The sequence below is a fragment of the Microcebus murinus genome, chromosome 7 (assembly GCF_040939455.1).
Source record: "Microcebus murinus isolate Inina chromosome 7, M.murinus_Inina_mat1.0, whole genome shotgun sequence".
In the NCBI taxonomy this organism is placed as follows: domain Eukaryota; kingdom Metazoa; phylum Chordata; class Mammalia; order Primates; family Cheirogaleidae; genus Microcebus; species Microcebus murinus.
This window is the reverse complement of record NC_134110.1, coordinates 45548174-45570055: the sequence shown is the minus strand read 5'-3', so window position 1 is coordinate 45570055 and position 21882 is coordinate 45548174. Positions and strand designations below refer to the sequence as shown.

Below are 21882 nucleotides of genomic sequence, written 5' to 3'. Positions count from 1 at the left end.
GCAGGGAATAATCTGCAGGTATAGCTTTAGGCTCAAAGGACAACACCTGTAACAGCTCCTTCTTTCCCTTCAGCAGCCTGGCTTGTCCAGTAGATGATAGGTAACAGGCAATAGTGCTTCATTCTTGTCAATTGTTTTTACTGGGTTCTTTGGGGATGTCATTATTATGGCTTCTTCAGAATTTTATTAATTCTGAATAATTGTTGATTATTAATTTATTAATTAATTTTCAATTAATTCTCCTCAAAAGATAGGAAAGAATAGGCAACATGAAATTAAGTTGATTAAAAGGGTGGTGTGAATGACTTAGCACAGTGTTAAGGATGTTGGCTTTGGTGATGCAGAGACCTAGGTTTGAATTCTATCTCATCTACTTACCGACTATATAGTAATCTGCTACCCTTACTTCAGTTCCCTCTTCTGAAAGGGGAGAATATAAGAGTACCACCTCATAGGTCATGCAAGATGCTTCTTATCTGGTCTCCTTCTCTTCCTATAAGGGCACTAATTTCATCATGGGTGCTCCACCTTCACGACTTCATTTGCACCTAATTACTTCCCAAAGGCACCACTTCCAAATACCATCACACTGAGGGTTAGGGATTAAACCTGTGAATTTTGGGGAGGACACAAATATTCAGTTCATAGCTCTGGGATAAAAAGTTTTGGTGCTAAAATAAAAATTGAAGAAGTTGATCGAGAAGGTAAGTGACTAGTTCCTCTCCTCAATGTTATACTCTTATATCCTGGTAGAATGCTGGAGTTTATTTGAAGTGGTAAAATATGGGGTCTTGAGCCTGAGAATGAACCTGTGCAGGTGGAGTTCAGGGGTGGTACTGAAAGCAGAGGGATTAAGCAGCCATGTGGGTATGGGGTGCCGATTGCCACATCCCCCCAACCTTCTCGTCCGGCAGACAGAACTCTGGCAGCTGGACTTTACCCTTAGGACATGGCACTGGAAGGGCATGCCTTGGGGGATCTGTCAGGCCAAGAGGAAAGATTGAAGACACGGATCCTAAGGGCTCCTCAAACAGGGCCGCCCTCAGAGGCCAGTCTATAGTGGCCCCAAATCCCTGCCCACTCACAATGTCCAGTCTCCCTTTCAATCTCCCACTCTGTGCTTACTCCTTTGTCTTTTTATATCCCAGCTTTTTACTATGAAAAATCAAAATCTACAGAAAGGTAGAAAGATTAGTATGAAGGATACCTATACAGTCTTTATACAAATTCATCAGCTGTTAACATTTTTTTTACATCTTCTTTCTCTTTCTCAATACACACATGTGCACACACACACACAGTTTTTTTTTTTTCTGAACCATGTGACACTTTGTTACCAATAATGAGCAGACCATGAAGGAATAGCAGAAGTCTAAGTAAAGTTCCTAATGTGGAAGATGGATTCTAAACAAACGAAGAGACAAAAGCATTTTGGGAAATATAGGATACATGCAGAGAAAAGTTAAGGAAAAAAACCAAACAAACTAGCATTAATATCCTCAAAGAGACTGCACATATGAAAAAAAGAATAGTTTACTATTGGAAAAACATTAAAAGAACACAAATAGATTTCTTAGAAGATAAAATATGATAGCAGGAATGAGAATATATATATATATATATATATATATATAGTGACAAGATCTAGAAGGTAGAACAAAAGAAAGAGATATAGACAACAGGACAGAAAAAGTAAAAAAATTACAGCATCACTTTCAGTGGTCTATTATTAAAAAAAAGAAATTCCGATATAAAGAATAGAGAAACACGGTAGAGGATTTCAATAATGAAATAGTAAGGAGATTTTTCCAGAAACAAAAGATATGAATTTCCAGATTGAAAGGGTCTATGGAGTACCTAGTACAATGGATGAAAACTGGACCCATGTCAGCATATATCATTTTGAAATTTCAAAACATAGGAGACAAAAAGAGGATCCTGTAAGCTTCCAGAGTGAATAGGTTGGGAGGACAGTTCTCTCAGAGACAACCAAAAGTCAGAATGGCTTCTTGATCATAACAGCAATGCTGGAAGCAAGAAACAGGGAGCAATGCCTTCAAAATGTTGAAGGAAAATGATTTCTAAACTAGAGTTCTATGCCCAAAGTCATACAAAAATGTGTGGGTAAAATATTATAAAAGACTGAAAAATGTATCTCCCCCTCACCATGCACCTATCTTAGGATACCACCAGGGGATGTCCTTATGCAAAATGAGGGAGTAAAATCAGAACTAGGAAGATGTGACACATTGCAAACAGGGTATTCAGCACAACAGAGAAACAGAAAACATATGGAAAGATGACTGTGTGTCAGGTGTAGAGGGCAGTGGCTACAGACTGAACGTGTCTGCCCCAAATCCATATGCTGAAGCTTAAATCTCCAATGTAACGTATATTAGGAGGTAGGGATTTGGGGAATTGATTAGATTATAAGGGTGGAGCCCTCATGAATGGGATTAGTGCCCTTATAAGAAGAAATGCAGGAGCGATGATCTCTCTCCACCATTCGAGTCTATGAGAAGACAGCCATCTGCAAACCAATAAGCAGGCCCTCACCAGACACCAAATCTGCCAGTGCCTTGACCTTCCCAACCTCCAGAACTGTGAGAAATTAATCTCTGTTGTTGGAGCTACTCAGTCTATGGTATTCTGATACAGCAGCCCAAACTGACTAGGACAGCAGCTGATCATACTGAAGCAGTGTGACGTAAGAGACAGGCTGTTAGAACTGCCATCACCACGCCTGCTACTACTGAACCACCTTTTTAACCAGATCAAAATCCTGGAGGATATACTCAATCAAAACAAGGGGAAAGAGGAAGACATCCAGGAAATAAGGAATCCAATCATAGAGAGACGCAGAACTTCCAGGTATGGTAGGAAAGCTAAAGCCAGGATGACCGCTGGGCAGCAGGTCTAAAGGGAAAACTGCCCAAAGAAGGAAAAATGTTTAAAATTCTTTTTTACCTAAGTGCCCTTATGGAACATTGTACTCAGATGTTATTGGATGTAGTAGGAAGAAGTAGCAAAAGACAAACAGAAAATTAATCAAACTAAAAAAAAAAAACGGAATTATTAACTGCAGGAAAAACTGAAAGTAGAAAAGGGAAATAATCATAGTACATTTTGATGCTTTTATATGAATAATATTTGCATAGTATATGAATGGAAACACTGAATATGGATTTAGCCCCAATTGTAATCTAATCACATTAGGAAGATGAAAGAAAAGAGGGATCAGCAGCATAAGACAGCAGATCCTCTTCTACCTTAATAGGAAATATGTAAACAAGGTGTAAATTTGATTAATAGACACATGCATGTTATTGAGCAGCACATGCATGTTACGGAGAAGTATGGAGATTTTGAAAATGTCAGAAAAAAACCTAAAAGGGTCAAAAATGGTTACTTCTGGACAGCTAGTCAATATTATTTATATTACAAGTTTTCAGTATTAACTTTAAAAATTGTTTGTATACCTTATTTTAAAAAATAATAATTAAAAAAATAATCCATGTGAGTCCTCCCAACCTGTCTGGTATTCAAAAGGCTCTTGATAAAGGTTCTTTTTCTTCTTACAACAGTGTTACTATTGGAAAGAGTCTTGGCTTTTTGTTAGATTATATTGAACCTAGTAATATCTGCCCCTGACACTTTTTGGGGACTTAGGGTATTTAACTCATTAAGCCTCAGTTTCTTTATTTGTGAAGTGAAGGGCATTTGGCACATACAGTCATGCATCACTTAATGGGGGGACACTTTCTGAGAAATACATCCTTGGGCAATTTTGTCATTGTGGGGACATTATAGAGTATACTCACACAAACCCAGATGGTGCAGCCCACTAGGCTATAGGGTATAGCCAATTCTTCCTAGACCACACACCTGACCATCATTTTACTGTACTGAATACTGCTGGCAATTGCAACACAACATTAAGTATTTGTGTATCTAAACACATCTAAAATAGAAAAGACACAATAAAAATACTGTACTATAATCTTATGAAACCACCATTATATACATGGTTCATAGTTGACTGAAACGTTGTGTGGTACATGACTGTATACATGATCACTTACACCTGCCCCAGCACTATTATGCTATGAATAGAACCTTTTATGCAGCATGCTGACGATGTGCTGTCACACATGAAAAACTTGGCTACTGTTGAGGTCATGACTTTGATCTGGGCCATGGAGCCGAAAAGATGAGGAATGTCTTAATCACTGGTTCAAGAACATGAAAGGCGATTGTAAGGAGGAGGGGAGGGCTCCAGCACCATAAAGAACAGAGGAAAACAAAATCATTTTCACCTCTGGAATGAGTCTTGCCTTGCAGAGCTAATGTATTAAAACCGGGTGATACACCTGAATGCACTTTGTAAAGCAAAAACCCTGTGCGAGTATGGGAGCTATTGTTATAATTGTTTGGAAAAGGGTCAGCACACTATAGTGGAAAAAGATATGGGCTGGGAGTTAAACCAGCTGAATTCTAGGGTTGATTCTGCTATTAATACTCTGGATAGGCTTGGAGAAGCTCTCTCATGTCCTTTATTCCAGCTTCAGGATTGGTGAAATAAAGTTTGACTCAATTGAGTTCCTTCCATTTACAGGGAAAGACATCAAATCTGGCATTAGTGGGGTTGCTCATTGGACTGAGATGAAAGCTTCAGGAAGAACAGGAGCTAGATGTGTGAGAGCTCTGGGTAGGGCTGATATTCAAAAGACTGAACAACCAGGATGGTATGGGGACAACTCAACCAGAATGGACACCGGTAGCCTCACTTGAGCAGGGACCTAGAGGCCACCAGTGGATCTAGGGGTCCAAAAGGAGATCTGGGGTAGGGGTCTCAGGAAAGGGATGGTGATGAGGACATCCTGTGTTGTGGGGCTGCAGCTGTTTCCCAAGCACTATGAATGCATTTCAATATTTTAACAACTGGTATTGCTGCATTTGTACATTTCTGTTAGAGTTGTGTCTGGGTGTAAGGAGCTATTGTTCCTTCAAGCTTCATTGTTAGGATGAACTGAGATAAAAATTCAGCAAACAGTTTTTTCTACCCTTGTGTCCTACCACTTATATCTGAAGGAGAGAGGATCTGGGTTGGCTTAGTTTACAGCATATGCCCACACTTGGCTAGGGGAAAACTGGGCACTCTGAATGACAGTCCCCTGCAAATTCCTCCAGTGGAATGGAGGCAATTTCCTGGAGGAATTGAGCCCTCTGCTACTCTAGGGTGAGATACAAAGTATTTAACAGCCGCTGTGGCAGGGACATTGGTCCATTGGAAGAGGAATGGGCCCTTGACTATGGAGCAGGGTCCTGAAGGCGCCCTGTTGTGCTGGGGTCAACCCTCTGTTACCAGCTGTGCTGTTGCAAGTTCAGGGCAAATATGAAGGTCTCAGAAGCAGGAATAGGGTAGTCAGCATGGAGGCGGGAACAGGGGAGCAGAGACTTGGGCTATGGTTATTGCTCATAGGTTAGGTATAGTATTATCAGCTGGTGCCTGCCTCCTGGCTAAGTATGAAGGTGGAATGGATGCTGGACTGGGGGGAAAAATCACAGCTGGCTGTTACAGAGGGGTTGGAGTAGAACTGAAAATAACTCATCCAGCTGGCATGAGGTGTGGAGGTATTTTTGGTTATCACAATGACTAGGAGATGGGGTGAGTGCTACTGGAATTTGGATCATGGGGCCAGGAATGATAAGTGTTCTACGAAGTCTGAGTTAGCCATGCTGTCCTGGCCCAAATGCCAATAGCACCTCTGTTGACAAATATTGAAAGGAGAATCTTCCAGAAGGGGCTGCTGAAAAGAGTACAGCTATGTGCAATGGGCAGGAGGGTGACAAACCCAGTTTGGGTGATATAGCTGACATGTATTAATTATTTGTTATGGATAAGGTCCACAAATACATCTATCACTTAATCCACATGGCAATACCCTAAGATATAACTAATTAGTCTCTTCCTAAACATGAAGAGTTAGGCTCAGACAGGCAAAATAACTTTACCAAAGTGAGGCAAGAAAGAGGCAGAGAACTTCAATTCTGGCTTAAGACCAAAGTCTTCCTTCAAGGTTTCAGGGGACTTAAGGGAGAGGGGCAACAAGGGTTGTGTGTGTGTGTGTGTGTGTGTGTGCGCGTGTGCGTGTGTATGTGTGTGTGTGAGAGAGAGAGAGAGTATGCTCGTGTGTGTGTGTGTAATCTTTAGAGAGAAATAGGATTATAATCATGTCACTAACTCAGGATGAGACTCTGGCAAAGGGTTGTTGTGTCCTGAAATCAATTACTGTGGGAAGCTGGAATTTTTCAATGTTTTTGAAAAAGGCCCAGATATTCTTATGTGTTTTTTTTTCCTAGATTGAAGGAGGATAACTTTAGTGGGGTCTTCTGATCTTGCTTCTATGATTCATGTCTCAGTACTCTACCAGACTCTGAGGACTGGCCTTAAGATAAGTGTTGAATAAACACTGTCTTGAAAGAGCTGGATCTTCACACACAACTGCAACTAAATGGAAAATTGATTGAAACCAGCCATTGTGATTCAACATTAACTGAAGTTTATCTACATTTAAAGGGAAATTCAAGAAGTCAAAAGGAAAGGGAGAAAGGATGAGTTGGAATTCTCAAAAAATAACATTTTATATGATGACTAAATCAATACAAATCATCATAAGATTTATCAAGCAAATATTATATTATGCCTATTTGTTGTAGATGGGTCTTTGTATAAATCTTTCACATTTTAAAATCATCAGGAAATCTCCCATTTCCATCTTTCTGAATTAAATTATTGGTATTCCCCTCCATCTTTTATCTAAAACTTTGTGCTAATATGCAACTACCTTCCCCAAGGGAATTACAAGAAAAGCTTATATTAGTCCTATGCATCTTGGTAAAAATGAATAATATAACAGTAAATTTTTTTAGTGAAAAGTCGGAACAGAATGTGAGGGTGATAGGCTCTTGTATGGGGGCAGAGGAAAGGAGAGCTAACCAAAGTGGTGGTTATCTTCAGGGATCTATACTGCATTTCAGGAATTCTAGTCTCTACGGGTAAAAACTAGGGTGAATGGGAATCTTCCCAGTTTCCGCTCGAGCCCAAACCCCGCGCAGACGCCAGGTGGCGCTCTCACTCTTGCAATGCAGCGTCCGAGGTCCTTGTACTTGAGTCGGGCTCCTAAAAAGCTGCTCCGGCCGCCTGACCCCAGAGAACTGAGTTCAGTGAAGCGCGGAAGCAGAACGGCGCCTTGCTCGGGCCGCGCCCTGCGGCTGAGCTGCGGCCAACTCCGACCCAGACCGAGGGACCCAGGGCGGCGGCGGGGGCTGTAGCCGGCCTTCCGCCCCAACCGCAGGACCACAGGGGAAATTCAGCGCATGGGCAGGGGTGCAGACATCACACACATTCCAGGAAAGCAGGGGAAGTGGCTAACAGCAGTTTGGCCGGTTGGAATGGCCGAAGGACCAACTTGACAGGTTTCAAACATCACAGTCCTTCTTTCTGGATTCTCAGCTGGGTACGGTGGGAGCAATTCCTGAGACCTTCTAAGAGTGTACCACCGGCCCTCCCTCTTCTCTCCATCACCAGCCTCTGGCAGTGGTGAAATACTCTCCTTTCGGTTTTCCAAGGCGAGAAAGTGTTTTTTCACAAAAACAGGGTCTTGGTAAATCCTCAGCTCTTAACGCACCTTCTCCCCACGCCCAATTTTAGAGAGCACAGAACAAGCAAGACCGTAAAGAATCAGGGGGTGGGGGCAGAGTCGTTAGCATGGCTACAAAAAATGGATAAAGATAGCAACTTTTTAAAAGGGACTAGCTGGCAAGAGCACTGGACCGAGCGAGTCCCCAGGGAGCCAGTGCGGGGCTCAGGTGTGCGTCCTGTTCTCCATACCCGAGCAGAGCCTCTTAAACGGTGGCCTGCCTGGACCACAGCCATCAAGGGGTTTGATAAACGCAGAGTCCTTGGTCTCAGTTACCCCCATTGAACCAGAATCTCTGCGGGTGGGGAATCTGCAGGTTTTGTAGCCCAACCACACAAAATTGCTGACATTTCGTCCTTTTAAAACCTACGGAAATGTCAATTTCAACACCTCCGGATCATTCTCCTATACATTAAAATTTGAGCATCACTGCTTTGGCGTTTTATAGTTCTTAGATTTGTTCAGAAGAGAAAGGGAGAGGAGGGGAGGACCGAAAGAGACCTTCCCAGTGGGTACTGTCCTGTCCCTTCCTCCACCTGGAGCGCAGGGTCTGTGACTGGGAAGGCCAGGTCGGTCTTTGGGAATGGGGAAGTGGGCACACAGCACCTGAAAACAGGAGGGCTTGAGACCTCCCAAAGCGACCAGGGGTTCTAGTTTACGAGCTCCGCACTAGCTTCTGTCCCAGTGGAGGGGAGAAAGCGGCTTGCCGTCCGCGCCCTACACCCGGTTTACTGCGCGCACGTGGGACGGCCGCGGGGTCTGGGGTCGGGGGGCGCGTGGGCGGCGCGGGCCCGGCCTGTCCACACTCTGGTGGGGCAGGGATGGGGAGAGGGGGAGGAGAGAAAGTGGGGAGCGTAGGGACTTAGGTCTGCCTTCTACCTCCCCACCTTCCGCCCCCGCGGCCACTTTCCGCTCTATAATTGGCCGCCGGCGGGCCTTCCTTTCCCCTTATCTGATTCTGGGCGCCCAGCAGGAGGGAATCGCTGGAGAGGCGGAGGCGGCTCCGGGCGCTGGGAGTGGAAGGAGGAGCGGGAGAGCGAGAGCGAGAGCGTGGGGGAGAGGGAGGGGGCGGAGGAGGGGGAGAGGGAAAGAGGCTAATTCAAAAAGGGTACTGGAGGGGAGCGCGCAAGGGCGGTGCGCTGCGGAGAACCAACTCGCGGCGGGAGCTTGGGTCTTCCCTAGGCGCCGAGAGGTCCCTAACCTGGGCTGGAACCTTACCCTGCACAGGTCAGTTCCTCTTTCTCTGCTCGTCTTTGGCTTGGCTTTGAAGTCTGTACGTGGGGGAGCGAGCCACCTGCAGACGCAATGCAATCCCATGGACCTTCTCTACACGCGCGAGCTCAGGATGGCCGGGGGGACTTTGGAAAGGGATGGGACGGGTGCACCTGGATGCTTCTTCACCAGGTCTCACTGGGCAGGAGGATGGGAGGCGCTGAGCGATGGGAGTGCAGAGACACTGGAAATACCCGTGTGGCTCCCAGGAGCTTTTCCCGGTGCTTGGGTGCTGTGAGAACGCGGTTGCAAGAAGCTGCGTTTGGCTGCGGGACAGTGGCGGTGCCAGCGTTTCCATATAGAAAGGGCTTAGTAAAGGTCATAATCTGGTGAGAAAGAGGTTTATGGATTTGTCTTGAAGGGTATGCACAGAAAGCGCGCTGTTTTTATTTACTTTGTAATTTGGGTAGATTGAGAAAGCAAACGATGAAGATCATGGGGTACAAAAGTCCTCCAGCCACCCCTTGGTACTGCCACACATCTGGGTGGCCGAGGACCAGGTGCTAACTGCAAAGGAGAGCAACTAGGCAGAGCGCGTTGATGGAGGATGGTGGCAGTGGGCGCTCCTGCAGGTCTCTGCGCCAGGATACCAGGAAGCTTTTTTTTTTTTTTTTTTTTTTTTGCTTTGGTGCCTGAAACCAGGAGACTGCGGCTCTGAGATGCACCACCAGGCTGCACTGTTGGAGGATGCTCTCCGCCCTAACTTTTCCACCCCTTACTTGCCCGCTTTGATCCCTCTGGCCCCTCCTCGCTGTTTCAAGCCTTCTAGTTCTCATGACTGGGCGGAAAAGTATGAGGGAGCTGGGCTTTGGCGCGCAGTGCGCACAGGCGAGACAGGGTTAGGGCCCCCGCAAAGAGGTTGCAGCGTGGGGCCTGTAGGTGGTCTCCAGTCCCAGGGCAGAGCCTGGAGGCCGCCTGCAAGCCCAGGACCCCAAGTGCTCCGACCTTGGGTCCTCTGTGGAAAGCTTGCCCTGTGGCTCCTGAGCTCCGGGTTAGTCTGCTTAGGTCTGGGCGGGGTTTGGACCTGCGCTTATGGAAAATGGCCAAAACTTGTGTGCAGCTCTCACAGGGACGAGTGAGCAATTTCCCCCCGAAAATTGCCTTTGGAGCTGCTAACGAGAGCCCCATTTCTTCTGGAAGCTTTGGAGAGTCGGGGCAGGAAAAAGAGAAAGATGGGAGCAAAGCTTTGGCGGCTCTGTGGAGAGCATAAAGGAAAAGGATTTCCTGAAACTCCCCTGTTAATGGCCCTGGGGCCCCTCATCTCCTGAGGGCGGGGGTTGGGGGGCACGTTTTACTTGCAGTGTGTGATAAAGAGGTCTTGTTAAAACCCAGGAACAGGCTTTCAGCTGGGTGCAGTGAGGAGACCTGGTGTTCTGTTTCTGACAAGGTGGTCCAGTTCTGCACACAGGGAGCTCACTGGTAAATTTGGAATGAATGAATGAATGAATGAATGGCATTTGGATGGTTTTCCTATGAACCTGGACCCAGTGGTTTGGTTATTGTAAGATAAACTTCAGGATAGTTTTGTTCATTTTTAAAACAGCTTTATTGAGATATAATTTCACATACCATACAATTCACCCATTGAAAATGTACAATTCAATGGTTTTTAGTATATTCACAGAGTTGTGCAATCATCACCATAATTTTATAGCATTTTTAGCACTGCAGAAAAAAATCCTGTACCTATTAGCAGTAACTCCTCCTTATTTCCCCCTAACCTGCCATCCTGTCTCTATGGATTTGCCTATTCTGGACATTTCATATAAGTGGAAGTATACAATATGGGGTCCTTTGTGACTGCTTCTTTTACCTAGCAAAATATTTTCAAGGTTCATCCGTGATGTACAAGATACCTTTTTTATTTTCTAGATAAGCACTGGGCATCCCCTCCTCCCAGGGAAACCCTGAGCCAGGATAGACCTGAACCTCCACTGCAGCCCTGACCTCCTGTGGGTCCGTTTGAAAGGACAGGAGCCCCACTGGTGAAGCCTCTTAGTAATTCCCTGGGCAGGATTCCTTGGAACCCATCAGGATTCCTGGAGAAGTTTTGGAAGGGTCCCAGGCTTCAGGATTGATGGGAGGAGCCTTTTGGCCCTTATCCTGCTGTGAACAGTCCAGCTCAGGATTTCAGAGAACTTTTGGAGCCCTCCATACATGTCTTGCTTTTCAGAATCAGCCAGAGCTGGTGTTAAGGATGGGATGAACAAATGGGTCTGATTCCAGGAGCACTAGAGAAAGCCCCCAGCCCACTAACAAGACCCCTTAGGGTGCGCTCCCTTTCAATCTTAAACATTTCTTAGTGTCATCTAGTAAAACACAGAGATCTTTTTGACTGTTTTCAGTTGACAGCCTCCGCAGTGATATGACTTTAAAGCCACATTTGCAGTCACTTTTATCCAAACTCAGCCAAATGATTGCTGTTTTTCTGACCTGTCTATTGTAACCTAAGATTCCTTTAAAGGAAAAGGGTCTTCCTGAATTGCTGCAGGCTATGATTGTGCTGTTTGAGCATCACTGAGCTAACAAATTATCTGGGATTACGACAGTTTGTTAAGAACAAAGTCATTGGTAAATGAGACACTAGATGATCCCCCCGGGGAACTGGCAGTGAAGTGTGTGTGCGTGGGGAGAAAGTTTAAAGGAAAGTGACAAAAATAAACTTTCTTCATGGCAGATTTGCCCCCAGATGGTGCTGAATGTTAGCAAAACAATCATTCTCCTCTGCTTCTATAAGTAAATAAAAAGTGGCAGGGATCCAGTTACTCTTTTATATACACTAAACTTTGGGTAGAGACCAAACTGCATCCTGTTCCAGGTGTGACAGGTGTGTTTGTGTGTGTGTCGGAAATGTTGGCATATTTTTGAGTACTTATTGGGTGCCTGCCTTTTTCTCTTTCAGAAACACACTTCAGTCTCCCAATTACTTGGGGAAGTAAATATTATTTCTTCTTTAGCAATCACTGACCTTCAAGAAGAAAAAATACCCTGTCTGGGGTCGCAAAGCCAGCAAGTGACTGACAGATACATGTATGGAATTTGAACCCAGATTCCACTGGGCACTTTCTCCACCGGCTTCTCTGATAAGGGGAGGGGGGGATGGGGTGTGTGACTGGGACTGGATGATGTAAATTGGGGTCATACAATTTAGTAGCTGAAAAGAGGATCTCTGGGAGGCAGACTGACATGGGTGAAATCTAAGCTCGCACCTTTGTGCCCTTGTGCATGTTCTTTACCGTGTCTGAGTTTCAGTTTTCTCATTTAGAAAATTGGGTTAACAACAGCCACCCTATAGGGGTGTTTAAGGTCTAAGATGATTCAGTACAGAGCCTGGCAGACAAAATGGTTTCTCTTTTCTTCTGTTTTTTTTCCCCCTTCCTTCCACTTTTAAAAAATTTCTTCCCTCCTTTTCCCCCTTTCCTCTCTTTTTCTGCTCCATTTCTTGAGGGGGCTGATAACATAAAGGAGAGTCTATGAGATGTTCTGAGAGTTCTTTAACTCAAGGTTTAGAGCCCAGACTCCCCATTTCCTCAAGATAAGTTTTGAATCAGTGGTTTTGTTACACTTTTCTGCCAATGGGACTTTATTGGAGTTACCCTGGCCAGTGTCCCTAACTTTGAATTTTAGAGAGCACTGTTTTGTCTCTTTTCTCCCAGAAATTACTTGGGTTGTTTATAAAAATTTGTCCAGAGGGAGGCTGGGTTTTGCTAAGTCCATTAGAATGTCTTAAGATGTGCCTATATCTAGGGGTACTCAAGGGACACTTTATTGGATAAAGATCTATTCCTGGATGACTTTCTGTCTCTGCTTTTGCAAAGAGGAGCACTCAGAATTGATGTCTAAAAACGATACTCTGCTGCAGGGTTTTTGCTTCTGTTCTTCCTCCACTTCCCAGCCCTGCCTCCTTCCATGTACTGGCACTGTGCTAAGCATTCACAATACGGTAGTGAATAATGTGCTTTGGTAAGTGGAAATGCAAGTAGCCAACTACAGTACAGTGTTAAGTGCTACAGAATGGGAAATAAAGATTACTACTGGAGGAAACAGAGGAAGAGCATCCGACCACAGACTTCCTGAAGAAAAGGATGTCTAAGCTGAGACGTGCACCTACCCTTTGTACTGATTATAGAAATATATTTTAGTTAAAATCTCCCATTTCTTTGACAGAGGAGCTATGGTAGACCTTGAAAATATAGAGAGATAAATACAAAAGCCAGGTGATGGTACATTCCTGTGTCAAGGAGCTGTCATTCCAATTTACCATACTTTCGGGATGGTTCTACTTTCTATCACATAGAAATTACACCATCTGGTTTAAGACTGTTAGAGCATCTGTATTTCTGAATCTAATTTGCAGTAAAATCCCTTGTATTTGAGTAATTCACAGGGCTGCTTCTAACCTAATAGGACCTTCCTGTAGATTAGAAAAAGGTAGCCCCTCTGGGCAGGCCCATGACATTGGGAGAAGAATACAGTGCCCTTTCCTCTGGATGACACTTCTTTGCATTGGGACACACAACTTTTGAGTAGAGTGCCTACTCATTTCAAGCATTATTTATCCTAGGCCCAGTGCAAATTGTTCTGTGCATTAACTGTGAGTTGTACACACACTGGGGCTGTGTTTTGATTATTACATCAATCAATATTAATTACTTATTATGTGTGTTGAACTTTTTTGATTATGGGTAAGGATTTTGATTAAGGTAAAAATAGTAACTGAGGCCATGAAGTTAGCTAGAGAGTCTTGATGGGATGAGGGAAGGATGGAATGGGATGGAATGAGCAATGGGTTGGAGGCCTGTTTGGTGAAGGATCTAGTTCACTGCTATTGCTGGTTGGTGCCCTTCCATAGACTGTTACCTGTCTCGATGAGATAAAATTGCACAAGGATGTAAATCAAATATGTTATTAAGCAGACTGTTAATTCAGCTGAGGTATTTTTCATAGCAAAGCTTTTCTGATGAAGGAAGCAAGAGAATACATTGACTCACATTTTGGCATAATCTCTTTATCTCATTGTGGACCATTAACAGACATTTCACAGATCAGCTATTTTTTTTTTTTTTTTTTTTGAGACACAGTCTCACTTTGTTGCCCAGGCTAGAGTGAGTGCCATGGCATCAGCCTAGCTCACAGCAACCTCAAACTCCTGGGCTCAAGCAATCCTGCTGCCTCAGCTTCCCAAGTAGCTGGGACTGTAGGCATGGGCCACCATGCCCGGCTAGTTTTTTTCTATATATATTAGTTGGCCAATTAATTTCTTTCTATTTATAGTAGAGATGGGGTCTCGCTCTTGCTCAGGCTGGTTTTGAACTCCTGACCTTGAGCAATCAGCCTGCCTCGGCCTCCCAGAGTGCTAGGATTATAGGTGTGAGCCACCGCACCCGGCCCAGACCAGCTATTTTGAGTAGCACCAATCTGGGCAACATTGTCCCACATCTGGCCAGGGAGGTGGCCATCCTTCTTATCATTTTCTCTTTTATTTCCGCTTTCTTTATTGCTACTTTTCCTTCCTCTTTGTTATTTTTCTCTTAAACAGCTTTTTGTATTTAGAAAAACAAAGCAAGAAGAACCCAAAAATGCAAGATAGGAGTGAGAATGGAAAACAATCACAAAATTAGAGGAAATTGAAAGAATTGAATGGTAATTAAAATAATTGTTTGTGAATGAAATGGATTATTTTTAACACAATAAAATTACTAAAGCTGATCCTAAATTATATGGAAATTATAAATAAAACATTAGGCACAAAAATATTTAAAAAGTTGTTAAAAAGTAACCTCTCCAAAAGTGTCAAATTCCAATGGTTTTACAATTGAATACTCACAAAGATGTAAAAAAATTAATACCAATGCAATTAAAATTGTTCCATAGTATAGTATATGAAAAGAAGGAAAACTTCAAAGTTATTTTTGTAAAATCAGAAAAATAATACTGATATCAAAATGTAACACAGCATAATAAAAAAAGAAAGCTACAGACTAATCTCCCTTACTAATATCAATGTACTTATTAATATGAATAGCATATTAGCAAATAGAACTCAGTAACACATCAAAAAGAATCCACAATAATTAAGTTTGACTCATATTTCACATGCCAAGTTTAGTATTAGGAAATGGATTAATATAATTCATCATATTAAGAGGTTAAAGGAAAAAAATAAGGTGATCCTCTCCATAGCTACTACAATATTTTAACATTTTACTTGTCAGATTAATAACTCGATAAAATCTACACAGATGGTTGCTTACTTAACATGATAACATTTATATTGGTAAATATTTGTTTGTCTTCTACCTGTCTGTCTGTCTAGACATCTATCATCAAGACCAAAGTCACGCTAATGAAACCTTCCTATTGAAAACAAGAATAAGATAGGATGTCCAGTATCAATATTCTGGAGATAGTAGCCCAACCAATAAGACAGGAAAAAGAAACAAGAAGCATAAAATTTGGAATGTGGGAGGAAAGCTATGATTTGCAGAAAAAAATTACTGAAATCAATTATTATAAACTTTAAGACTTTGAAAAAATGTTAAATTATTAGAAATAATAAGAACCTTTAGTAAAGTGGTAGGTTAAACAGTTAATATAAAAATAAAATTACTTTACTATATTTAAGAAACAACTTGTTTTAAGAATTATTAAAGAAAAACCTATTTATATAAGAAATAAGCAATATATAAAATATCTAGAAATAAACTTAGCATGTCAAATGTATATGAAGAAATCTTAAGAATGACTGGAGATTGTACTGTTTCTGGATTTACTTTTTCCAGTATATATATTGCAAATATTTTTCTGTGGCCTATCATTTCATTTCTTTATTGGTATCTTTTGATAAGCAGAAAATTTTAATTTTGAATAATTTAAAACTATCACTTTTCCTTTCCATGCTTAGTACTTTATGTACACTTTGTAAGAACATTTACCTACTCCAAGATTCAGATAATATTCTAACTTATTTTTTACATATTTATCTAGTTTTCCCTTATCAATTTGTTGAAAGCTCTTTTCTTACTCCATAGAATTGTCTTGGCACTTTTTTGAAAATCAATTGACCCAATATGTTGGGGTTTATATATGGGCTCATTTTTCCATTCCATCTATATTTATGTCAATGGCTCTCTATTGTCACTACACTAGCTCTATAGTAAAGCTTGTTATTGGCAAGTGTGAGTCATCTAGCTTTATTGTGGTTGTTCTAAGTCCTTTGAATTTCTATGCAGTTTGTAGAATCAATTTGTTAATTTCTACAAAAAGTGACTTGTTGAGATTTTTATTAAGTTTGCTTCAAACCTATAGATTAATTTGAGGACATCCTATTAGAACTGAATTTTTAAACTCATGAACATGGTACACTATGCTATTTATTTAGTCTTTCTTTAATTTCTCTCAGCAATTCAGTCTTGCTTCATTCTTTTACAATGAAGAGTTTACAGATTTTCATGTTATATTAATTTCTAAATATTTTGTGTTTTTGATGTTATGATAAGTGGAATTTTAAAAATTTTGTTTCCATTTGTTTTATGCTATTATACAAGAACATGATTGATTTTTCCCTACTGATTTGTATCCTTCAGGCTTCTGAAATTTACTTATTAGGTTACGTAGGTTTTTATTTTTTTGGTAGATTCCTTAGGATTTTCTTTGTAACAATCATGTTGATTGTGAATAAAGACAGTTTACTTCTCTCTTCCCATCCTTTCTGCCTTTTATTTCTTTTTCTTGCCTTATTATATTGGCTAGGACCACTAGTAGAGTGTTGAGTGGAAATAGTAATTGTTAATATCCTTGTATTATTCTTGAGGGAAGTTTTATGCAGATTTTGTCTCTTCCCCACATTGTGGCTCACTCTATTCTGACATTTCCCTTCTCAATTTCCAGTTTATCTATCATCCCTAAACTCTGCTCTCTGACACTTGATACTATTAAGACTATAACTTTCCCCTTGATTTCTGCTCACTATGCCAAATATAGTGGGACATTCTCTCAGGGAGGAAAAGGCTAACCACCAAGCAAAGAGTAACAAAAGTAGGTTTTCTTTATTCCTAATTTAGAGTTTTTTCCTACCATATCATGATGCTAACAGATAAGAGTAATAATTACTAACTTCCTCCAGGGCTTATTTTTAAGTGGACTTCATTAGCTAATCCTGAGAACAATGTTTATTATTCTGGAGTGAGGAGGGTGGTTTTCAATAGAGAGAAGAAATAGGGAATACCATCAATGTCAGTACACTGGGGTGCTATAATAAGCCTATTTTGTTGTTTGTTTGTTTTTTATCTACTACTTGTGTAGTCTACATCATTAATTGAATATAAATTTCTCCTTCTATAAAGTGAACATTGACATATTAAAAATGTAGACTTGGGAAAGGCATCTTAGGGGTCATTTTATCCAGTTCTTTTGTCTCCAAATTCAGAAATCCCTTTGATAACATTTCTTACAGGTAAAACGTAGCTAACTTCTGCTCCAGAACTTCTAGTCAAAGAAGAAACTGTTCTAATTGTTAGAGAATTTTTTTTATATCCAAATCCACACCCCTTTAGATTTAGATTTAGTGATTCAAGTTCTGTTTTCAGAAGCTGCACAATGTAATATTGTTTTATCTTCTACATGAAAGCCCTTCAAATGCATGAAGACATCTGTTATGTGCCTCTGATTCTTATTTTTCATAGGCTTAAAACATGCTTAAATATCACTATTTCTTTCAAACCTTCATTGCATGAACTTGCCAACTGTAACTGCTTATTCTTTCTCTAAGCCTGTGAATTGCTCTTATGTCAGGTCTCCCATGTTTTCATATGGTTGATTATTTCAAACCTGTTTAGAGCTATCATCTGGAGAGTGATAAAACTTTTCTTTTTCTTTTTTTGTGGCAGGGTCTTGTTCTATTGCCCCGGGTAGAGTATAGTGGCATGATCATAGTTCACTGCAACCTCCAACTCCTGGGCTCAAGCTATCCTCCTGCCTCAGCCACCTGAGTAGCTAGACACAGGCCCCCATTCCTGGCTGATTTTTTTCTTTGGAGAGATGGAGGGAGGGGCAGGTGTCGCTAAGATGCATAGGCTGGTCTCAGATTCCTGGCTCAAGGAACCTCCCACCCTGGCCTCCCACAGCGCTGGGGGCCAGTTTTTACCTGAACTTTTTTGTCAAGTTAGCCCCACAACCCTGCGTTCCCTCCCTCCCCCCCCACCCCCCCCCAAGGCCTCAGACTGGTCTCTGGCTTGTTAAAAACCACGCCACACAGCAGGAGGTGAGCGGCAGGCAAGCGAAGCTTCATCTGTATTTACAGTTGCTCACCATCGCTTGCATCGCAGCTCCACCTGTCAGATTATCGGCAGCGTTAGAGTCTGCATTATAGTGAATTGTATAATTATTTCATTACATATTACAATGTAATAACAATAGAAATAAAGTTCACAATAAATGTAGTGTGCTTGAATCATCCCCAAAGCATCGCCCCTACAGCCTCCCAGCCCCGTCTGTGGAAAAATTGTCTTCCATGAAACCGGTCCCTGGTGCCAGAAAGGTTGGGAACCGCTGCCACACCCTTACTATGATTGAGAAGATAAAGACTTCTTGATTTTTTTTTTATTCGTTAGCATCTGCCCAACTAACAAATCCATTGACCTCCTTCTCTTTTGTGTTCTTTCAATGGGTTGTTAACAGGCCACTAATTAGAACTTTTTGAGCGTTATCTGGATTCTAATTATATTAACTGTATCATCACAACCATTTTAAAAGATGGGCATTATCTTGCTCATTTCACTGACAAAGAAAGGGTTAGAGAGTGGTTAAACCAGTTAGCCAAGGGTCTACAGCAAATTATCCTGGCTCTTGGCTCCCTAACTCCCAGTTTTCTATTCCTACCACCACCTTGAGCTAACTTTTCCTTCTGTTTCATACTTATCTTATTTAGTTTTGAAATATGATTGCTAGTGATCTTCCTTTTCAATTAAGTTGTAAGTGAGCTCACCAAGGGCTCACTTTTCAGTTAATCTTTCTTTTCCATTAATTGTGAGCTCACCGAGAGGAACATAGAGTGTGAGGTGTTATCTTTCTTAGTACCAAATCCAGTGCTTTGGTTGTATAGTAGGGCTCTCAATAAGTGACTGTTAAAATGAAAATTCTAGTGCTATAAATAACAATCTCTCTCAGGGCCTGGAGCTGCTGGATATATGGTATACCAGATGGCTACTAGAATTCTACTTATGGTTTATTTTTTGTAAGTCACCAATGATTGAATGGAATCTTATCCAAAGTTTGGATATATGTGTGTGTGTGTATATATACACACACGCATATATGTATATGTGTATATACATAAATATATATATTTGTATAAGTCTTGGCAAGGAGAGATAGAGAAAGAGAACGAGGGTTTGCAAAAGCTTTAGAATAAATATTTTTAAGGACATTTGATAAAATCGGCTGTTAGGCTGGGAGTTTCATGGGTGCTTATAAACACTGTCTAATTCTTGCACTCAGGGCCTTTGCCCCTTATTAAATTTAACTGTACAAATGAGGTAAAATAAGGCAAACATATGAGAGGAAAGGCAAATTAGCACTAATGGCCGAGTTTTAAGTTACTCGTGATAAAATTATGACAGTGTTTTGAGAACACTTGTAGTAAATATTGTCAACTTCCCCAAATTTGGTTTATACCTTCTGAATTTAGAGCTGAGTAGCCATTTCTAACATGACGGTTTTCAACAAAATAGAAACAAAAAATCAAGGCAGAGTCATTTGGTGCAGACTTTTGTGCAAAGTTTCAACAAATTAGGCTTTGACATTTTGGTAAATGTTAAAATATCTCAAGGCACTTTATTAGGATTGGGATTTTTTTTCTTGCCCCTACTTTGCTATCATAAAGTTTGGGGACTTGGCAGAAAAGCTTGGGAAAACTGAAATTCCCCTTCTCCCAATATGGTGTTGTTCATCCTAATTTAAAACAAACAACAAGAAAAGAAGAATTTAAAGATAGGCTATGGCTACAATTTTTTCCAAGTAAATAGTACTCAGTTTCCAAAAATAATTGCCAAGACGAGCATAGCATTGATTTATTTATTTAAAGTACATGAAATGCAGATTAACTTCCAATGTTACATGTTAATTATTGCTTCAAAACGACTGGACACAGGAACTGTAATGGTTGGATGAGACCAGAGAAAGGTTATTTGATTGTAGCTTGTAAGAGGAACTTTTTCTCCTATGTTAAAATGGTACCATGGGATATCTGATATAAGTCTCCTGATCTTGAAAGGAGGTATTTTTGCCAAAAAAGACAAATGTGGGTTGTTTTCTTACTGTTCTTCTCCTTGCTTTGTGTTGGTTGAGACCTATGGTTACAATATTTGGGGACAGAAATCTTAGAAAGAATATTTCGTTTGAGTTGACAATGATTCTGCTGCTGTATATTTCTGTTATCTGTGCAACTGGCAGATTTACTCATGTATTGATTTGATAGGGCTGAAGCCTGCTGCCACGTGTTTTTGAGTCCCCTGTATTCATGCCTTCTGTTTACATAAGGATTGCTTATACCCCATTGGATAATCCACTAATCTTATTTTAGTTGCCTCTGTAGGATTATGGTTTTATGTACGCTCTGGGGCATTTCCACTTGTATTTCACCAAAACTCACTATTTGCTCTATTTCCTCTGTGTCTTGACAAATGGGTAGTTTGCTAATCTGTAATAAACTAATATGGGGTAAAATGCTAGATACTAGTTACTATATTAAGTAACTAGATACTAGTTATTTGCTATTTAAAGTCCTCCAAAGAAATCATGCATTTTCATCAAGGTTTTTCACAATGCATTATGTTTGTTGTTGCTATTGTACTGGGTTATTTTCCTTATGGTTGTTTTATTATTTTGACAATAATTTAATAGTTATTTTATATATTAAGAAACTAGATACTAGTAACTTAATATATTGCCTATTCTCTTAGAATAGACATTTAATGTATTGCCTATTTCATTAGGAATTTTAAGGGGCTTCCTATACGTGAACGTCTTAAGCCAAGAAAATATTCTAGGGGATGATATTTTTTGAGCTCTTAAGCACAAATGAGTACATTTAAAAACTTTTATTACAGGATCTTAACTTGACTACATATATGATTATCAAAGTGTATGGATCTCCCCTTAATTGGCTACATAAAAGAGTTGCACACTAGACTATTATTGGATATTTAAAACAATAGTTGATAAGAATTTTTTTATGAATGATTGCTTGAAGGGAATATAATTCATTTATTCCTCTCAATGTACCATATTATTCTGGCGTAAAATACAAATATCAAGAGTTTTAAGTACACAAGTCATATTGCTTTGAAAGTTCATAGATAGAATTATGCTTTGTTATGTTTACTGAAATAACTCTCAGATTAAAAATTAAATTAAAGCTTACATGATGCTGCCAAAGCATATTCAGTGTCAAATTCATGGCCTCAAATAAAGAATGATATTATATTAATTAAAGATTCAACAAAAACACACAAAAACAATAACAATTTTAAAAAGAAAAGTAGAAAAGCAAAAGAAACAATTAGTAATGATAAATGCCGAAATAAATAGATTGGAAAACAAAAGATAATATTGACATTTTAATAAAAACCTTAAAAACCTGCAAACCCAACAAATCTATAGCTTATCTATTCAGGAGAGAAAAGAGAAGTCAGAAACACGTCAACTTAATACTGACAATAGAGCTACAACCAGAAAAGAAACATTTTAGGTTGAAAGAGTATACAACCCTGTGTTAATAAATTTGAAAATACAGATAAAAAGAACAATTTTATGGAAAAATATTTAAACTAGAGCCAAAAAATAAAAAGTCTAAGTAGATCTGTAAACAAGATTAAAAAAATGAAAAGCTGTGCAGGAATTAGTATCA

At 40.5% G+C, this 21882-nt stretch overlaps 1 protein-coding gene across 3 annotated transcripts in view; it reads left to right on the top strand.

Annotated features, from left to right (window-relative positions):
• Nucleotides 1-8661: 8661 nt before the first annotated feature.
• Nucleotides 8662-21882, top strand: part of COL14A1 (collagen type XIV alpha 1 chain) — a 202419-nt gene continuing 189198 nt past the window's right edge. For 2 of the 3 annotated variants that reach the window (XM_012753817.2, XM_012753816.2), the window contains exon 1: nt 8662-8930. The gene's annotated coding sequence lies outside the window, so the exon portion shown is untranslated. The remainder of the gene's footprint in view (nt 8931-21882) is intronic. The other variant, XM_012753819.3, reaches the window with a different exon arrangement.